Source organism: Fundulus heteroclitus, chromosome 7 (genome assembly GCF_011125445.2).
Source record: "Fundulus heteroclitus isolate FHET01 chromosome 7, MU-UCD_Fhet_4.1, whole genome shotgun sequence".
Lineage (NCBI taxonomy): Eukaryota > Metazoa > Chordata > Actinopteri > Cyprinodontiformes > Fundulidae > Fundulus > Fundulus heteroclitus.
In genome coordinates, this window is record NC_046367.1 from 7,661,623 (window position 1) to 7,668,744 (window position 7,122).

A 7,122-nucleotide genomic window follows, 5' to 3' on the forward strand; every position below is an offset into this window, starting at 1 on the left:
ATGCATGTGCTTTGACCTGAGTCACATTGTAGCTTTGGTCGTGTTTAGGTTTGTCCTGCTGAAAGGTGAACCTCTGCCCCAGTCTAAAGTAGTGCAGAATGAAAGTGGTTTAATTTTATTTTATTTTATTTATTTACCAGGACAGCACGTATTTATAACAGTCTACCTGTAACGTGCCACAATTAGCCAAAGGCTAGTTTTTAATTTGTAATCCCTTTGCCAGTTGGACTTGTGTTCACCTTCATCCATCTTTCCATCAATTCTGACCAGCGTCCCTTCAGCACAGCTTCCCCACAACGTGATGGCGCCATCACTATGTTTCACTGTGGAGATGATAGAGTCTTAGTGTTACACCACACATGGCATTTTGCATGTAGGCTAGAGTACCATATCTGCTGTGATATCTACATGGTTTGTGGCAAACTGCAGGTTGGACATTTTGCAGCCTTCTTTCAACATTTCCGTTCTTCCATACGAGACAGATTGGTGGCGTGCACAACCAACAGTCATCCTAGATACTCCCACCTGAGCTGTGGGTATCTGCAGCTTCTCCATCATCCATCCAGCTTGGATAGCCACATGCAGATCTGCAGTTGGTCCATCCTCTCCATGTTTACATGATGGATTGAACAAAGCTCTGTGAGATGTTCACAGCTTGGCATGTGGTTTTAGAACAGATCCCAGGTTTGAACTTTCTCCCTGACCGTCTGCTGTGTTCCTTGGTCTTCATGATGCTGCTTGTCCACTAATGTTCTCTGACAAACCGATGAAGCCAGACATAGAACAGCTGGATTTATACTGAGGTTTATTTAGGGAAAATCAAAGTAAATGGGTCTGACCATGACTGCACACCATGTTTTTATTAATAAAAAATAAACCAAGTAGGACAACCATGTATAATCTTCTTCCCTCTTTACATTAACAATGCACTAGTTAGTGTTGCTCTATCACATACAATCCCCATAAAATACATGGAGGTCTGTGGCTGTAAAATGACAAAATGAGCCTTAATACACCAACCCCTGAGTGAAAAATATCAAAACCAATTCTGACATCTTGAAATATCATCTTGGCATTTTGAGCCATTCATTAATACAATAAAAAGCCCTCGGCCTGTTTGAACTGCCATTACGAATGGAGAGATGGAAGAAGATGGGGCCAGAAGAAAAGGCCTGTGTTTAAACTAATCAGCAGGAGACATCTCCATTCACCAGAGCCCCATCGGGATCTCCCAGTCTTGACCTCTACATCCTCAGTGCGGTCAGATGTGATACGCTCATCCCTAGCCTAAAAAACCCGGACCACGCTGTCATCTCCAGGGTGGGCGTGGATGGGGAGGAAGGGCTCTGAGATCATTGAGAAAGAAAAACGGATTAGCCAAAATCTTTCCTCATTCATGTTCCATCAAACCACAATTTACACACACACACACACACACCTGAGTCAACACAGCAGTGGGTGTAAACTGCCTAAAGATGAGCGGAGACACAACACGAGATGAGGCAACCCTTTACAGATCACCCAGTGAAAGCCTGCCCCTGCTGTTTTCCCCGTCTTGGGTGGGGACAACAGTGCACCAGCTGAAGGGTGTCTGTTATTCTTGTGAGTCAGGCAGGATCCTTACTCAGGTTCACAGATAAAAATCCAACATTATTTACCAGGTTACCAAGTCCACACCGAGCTCCGATTGCTGTTTTCCATCTGCAAAGAGTCAAAACAGTGCTGTTGTTCTGGGAAGCACGGGCAACCCCTCTTCACCGTGATCCCTCGTTTCCACCCAGCCTCCTCTCCTGTTCTTTTCAGATAAACACTTATAATATCAGGATGGGTCAACGGCCTCCTTTAACATAAGCCGCCCTCCCCTTTTTCATTCCCCGCTGTCCATCCCTTATTTCCCACGCTGATAGTTTTCACAGTGCCAGTTATTGTCCAGCCTCACACACACACTCGCAGCACCAGCATGGCTGTGTGGTCACGCATGGAAACCAGCAGACAATAGCCTGGAAACATCCCGGGCAACGTTCTGCTCCCTTTTCCCCCCCTCCCTGGTGGTGACTCTGTGGGATCTGCCCTTAAGTCGTGGCCTCTCAAAGTCAACAAAATTAAGGATGTCCACCACAGCTTCTGTTGCCATGGCATCTGCTAAAACATCACAGCATCAGTTTCTTCCACAGGGAGCAGCTTTTTGAATTATAGGTAATGGAAACCATAAATATGATTAAAGTGAAATAACTTCTTGTTCTAGAAGCTTAGTGCAGGTAGAGCTTTCTGAAAGGGACCAATATGTCCATCTTTCTCAGGTTGCTTCGAAACAGAGCAACGGTGTGGTAGATTACCTGTGACTCATCCAGGCATAAAAAACGTCTTTTGATCTGAAAGGAAGACACAGTGTTGTTATCACACATAACAGAATCTGTTATAAGTGTATCTGAAGGCCTTTTGTTTCTATTGTTCACAGTTTTTTTTTTCATAACACACACCACAGTTGGACACACCTGTAGTAACAAGCTGTTTCCTAGAGATGTGGTAGAGGACAACATGACATGCCACAGGTGATCCACTAAAGGTCCTCTGTCAAGTCGATGCTGGACTGTTTCCTGTTTCTGAAGCCTTCAATCTTCAGAGACATTCATCTGCTGTAGCCAGAAATATTCTCTGTTGCTCTCAGACTGTTCAAATATTGTGATTTAGAAAGGGAACACTCTACAGTATGCTGAGATTTATATTCGGTTTTAGCCTTTAAGCTTCTTTACTTCAATCTCTGTGATTCAAGCAGATCACTGTTCCTCTATGTTGGTACCCTTTTCCAGCCTGAAATGTTCATAAATCTGATATCATTTCACTTTCAAAGGCATGGGGAACTTTGTTAAAGGGAAAGACATCATGAACTCTATGCAATTCATGGAGAGCTTAAAGTAGTATCCCATATTTAACCAGGAAACAACTAATTGAGATTCAATTCTATTCAATTAAATTGTGTTTGTATAGTGCCAATTCATGACACGTGTCATCTCAAAGCACTTTCCAAAGTCAAATTCAATCAGATTATACAGACTGGGTCAGATTATACAGATTGGTAACTATCTAAGGAAACCCAGATGATTGCGTCACTTCTTGACAAGCAGCATTCACTCGTCCTGAAGAACCGTAGAGCCACAGGGAGAGTTGTCTGCATTGTCCATGGCTTTGCAGCAATCCCTCATACTGAACAAGCATTAAGCGACAGTGGGAAGAAAAACTCCCCTTTAACGGGAAGGAAAACCTCCAGCAGAACCAGGCTCAGTATGAACGGTCATCTGCCTCGACCAACTGGGGGTTAGAGAAGACAGAGCAGAGACACAACAAGACAGACAAAAAAGCACAGAAGCACACATTGATCCAGTAATCTGTTCTATGTTAGATGGTAATAGTGGATGAGCCGTCTTCTCTGGATGATGTCACAGTTAACAGAACATCAGACCAGGTGTACCTACTATGAAGATAAAAGAGAGAGAGCAGAAAGTTAAAAAGATTCCTTCCTCTTTTCCAAGCGTGACCCAGCCAAGACAGCACCATAAAACATTATGTAACCAACAAGAACACAGACATATAAACAACAGTTTCATCTTTAAAAAATAAATGAATAAGTAAAATACCCTGGACTCACCTGGGCGTAAGCAGCACACACACAAGAGTGACTGACGCCGCTAACTGCCAGGAGGAATGTCTGGCTCTGATTGGCTGTTGCTGACCAGGAGAGGTGTATTTCTGGAAATGGCAGTAGGACCACTGGGAGGCAGAAAAACAGTCTTGATCCTGTAACCAGGTTACATGCCAATTATTTAGTATAGAGTACTGATAAGGACCAACCGTGCATTTCACAACAGGACATTTCGCTGTACCTTTGCAGTCCAGGTGTGCAACACTCCGCTCTCTCTAAACATTATGAACACACAGTTGCGCGTTAGATGAGAATGTGGTGTGCTTAATGTCGCCGCTGGTACTCAAGACAGCAGAGCATCTTGTTTGGGTCAAAGCAAAGCGACTGAAGAAGGTTTCGATTTCTTACAAGTTCAGTTGTGCAAATGACTTTAGCACACCTTCCTCTCATGCATCCTGGCAGGAAATCCTGTAGGATGTCCGAACATTTTCATCATCTCTAGATCCCAATGAAAGTTTGCTGCGAACAACCTCCAACGTCAGGAACCTCTTTGTTCTGCGTGCCACGGTACAATAGGTCAGCGAGCATGATGTCAGAACCACCGCAGCGCCGCATTAAAGGATCACACCTAGAAGTCCATTGTGATGAAAGAAAGAGCTAATAGATTATTTTTTTAAAGGAGATGTTTTGATGGCTGGACTAAACAAAAGACTTGGAGAGATGATGTAGCCGGGTTTCCCCTTTCTAGCACAAAGCTCAGTACAGTATATCACGAATTCCAAGAGCTTGACTCAAACAGCCTCTCTTCCTTTTTCCTCATTCATTGGACTCTCCCAACAACCCATCCATTTGTTGCTCTTTGGGTGGGAAGTGATGTCAGCGCGTCTCAGTGGGGGGAGACCAGGCAGGACCCAGACTGATGTGATGTCAGAGACACAGAGACATCAGCCCACAGCATCTAGGAGCAGAGGTTGATCTGCTCCAGGGCGCGCTTCCTCTCCCTATGCGCTGACTGACTCAGCATATAGACAGACTTATTGTCTCTACGGTTATTGCTTATTGCAGTAGCGGCTGACAACAATATGCTTCATTGTGTTTCCCCGTCTGTCAGGACCGATTAATACAAGCGTGTGATTTCTTGGTAAAGTGTCCTTTTGTCAGAGCAGCATTCCTGTGGCTGGCCTCCTGTGACGCTGCTGCACTCCTCGATTGGGGTTTTTGCGGTCGTGTTTCAGCAAGAGCGTTACCTAGCTGCGTCCTGGCTACTCACCCTGCTGTGGCCACGTAAAGTATCAACTGACGCACTTCACATTAGATCTGGTCTGTGCCACTCAGCCACATAATCACTGCGATGTTTTCTCACATTAGGATGTCTAAACTGATAGAGTTTCTGCTTGAAGACGAAAGGGCTTTAAGGGCTGGTTTTAAATAAAATGATAATAATTACAAAACACAGAAAACTGATTCAGAAAAATACGGTTAACTTTGGGCATTTATGATGGATTAGTCTTTGCTAATCTGGGAATGTTTTGTTGTTGGTTACTTTTAAGTTTGTTTCTCATTTCCAGGAACCTGTCATCTATGTGTTTAGATGATTCATTAAAGGTTCTTTCCACTAGTTTTGCTACCTAACTTATGTTAGCTGATTTCACTCCTCCTGATTTATATTGAGTTAGGTTAAAAACAATAGCAGCCCAACATATCTGACCAGAACCAATTCTAGTTTTAGGTACAAATGATAGTTCTCCACTGTGACCAAGTGTTTCACAGGTGTAGTAGAGGACTAGAAAATCGAGTCGTGACAGGCATGCTGCTGATTCTGTGTAACTGAATCATAACTCGAACAGGCCTTGTTCATCACTATGGAGTTTAGCTATCCATCCTGTGAAACAGGTGGCCCTTACTTAGAGCCGAAGGCAACACACGCATTCCCCTGAAAATTTGAGAAGAACAGCATATTTGGGTTAAGTTGGTGATGGAGAGGGGGGAACATACAGAAATGCAGAACACTATGGGCGGTTCAGCTAAAATGGTCTCGGATGTTTTAAAACTGGAAAAATGTAGAAGAAATTTTGAAAACCAACTTTTCCAGTGGATCGAACAGGAGCCAAGATGGCAAAGTTCCAATACTCTGTTTTGCTGAGAACATCCATTAATCCATCAATGTCTATACCTGCTTGGCTTTGCAGTACATGAGAACAAAACTCACCGTTGCAGTAGATCGTGTAAGGTACGTTTATTTTTTAATGCACGTGTCAGTAACAAGACAGTTCAAAGTGCTGCCCATGAACAGAACAAAGAATAGAAAACATTACAGTAGAACATGCAGTGTCCCCAAACCATTTGTATACGGAAGAAAAGTGATTCTTTTGATTTAGAATTTGAGATGATCCTACTAATCTGATTACAGCAACATGTCCATTTTCTTCTCACTTTTCTGGATTGCTTTCTCCCAAATTTCACAGTCAACTCTAGTATTTCTTGAACTTTTTGTGTTTCCCGATTTCCACTTTGGCTTCTCATGCTTAGTCATAATTTCCTTTGATGCCCATTTCTGTTTAGGATTTTCCAGCTTGTTTTGGACCCAATCTTCTGTATTATCCATGGGAATTTGGAACAAGCTTTACTTCTCAGCCAAAAGCAAACAATGCGGTAATGACAATAAAATCTTCTCAGTTGGTTGTTCAGAAAGGATATAAATAGTTTTGACGTGCCATTTATTATTGTTAAAAGAAAAATTAATCAAAACTAAACAAACTTGATTAAATGAAAACATATCGAAATCGGCTTAGGTTATGAATCATTTTGGGCTTAACTGTACTTTGGTCGCTTGTTTCTGTTCCAGAAATGATGTAATATTGTTTGATGTTAAATGGATAGCTTAAACACGGCTAGCTAACAGCTTCATGGTTTGCATTGTAATGTCAGAAATGACGTTAAAAGATTATGAGCAAGAGCACAAAATAATATAAAGGTAAAATAAGTTAATCTCAACTGTTACAGTAGTCACTTAACCAACCGGTCAAGTTTTATCCATGGAGCACTGCACATACCGATAATAGAATGAAGAATCAAATGTGAAAAAAATATGTAATATGTAACCACATTACTGACTTTCCTAGAATGGTTTTATTTCAGAATCAAGCTTCTCGAAGAGCCCAAAATCCTACTGACATGCTGTTACTCTGCTTAATACCACCAGAACAGATAAGACGTTATTAGTGGTAGTGCTGAGCTATTGCAGTTACTAATGTGCTAAACATACTCAGATGAAGTGAGGGAACAGGAAGTCACAGACATGGATTTTGCGAGTCAGATCCGGGCCGACAGCCTTCTCAAAATGAACAACAAAGTCTACGCTCTCTTCTCTTCTACAGGTTATAAAGAGAGGAGAGAAATGATTGCAATTTGGCAGCGTTATTCAGGTAATAAAATCTAGATTTTGGAACATTTCAATGTGGAATTGAATCAAGTGTATGCAG

At 42.3% G+C, this 7,122-nt stretch overlaps 1 long non-coding RNA gene across 1 annotated transcript; it reads right to left on the reverse strand.

Annotated features, from left to right (window-relative positions):
* Positions 1-840: 840 nt before the first annotated feature.
* On the reverse strand, positions 841-1,916 carry LOC118563592. Its single transcript, XR_004931286.1, has 2 exons — positions 1,659-1,916; positions 841-1,346 (listed from the first exon to the last, which is right to left on the reverse strand). It is a non-coding gene; the product is annotated as an uncharacterized LOC118563592 (long non-coding RNA).
* Between the last annotated feature and the right edge of the window lie 5,206 nt (positions 1,917-7,122).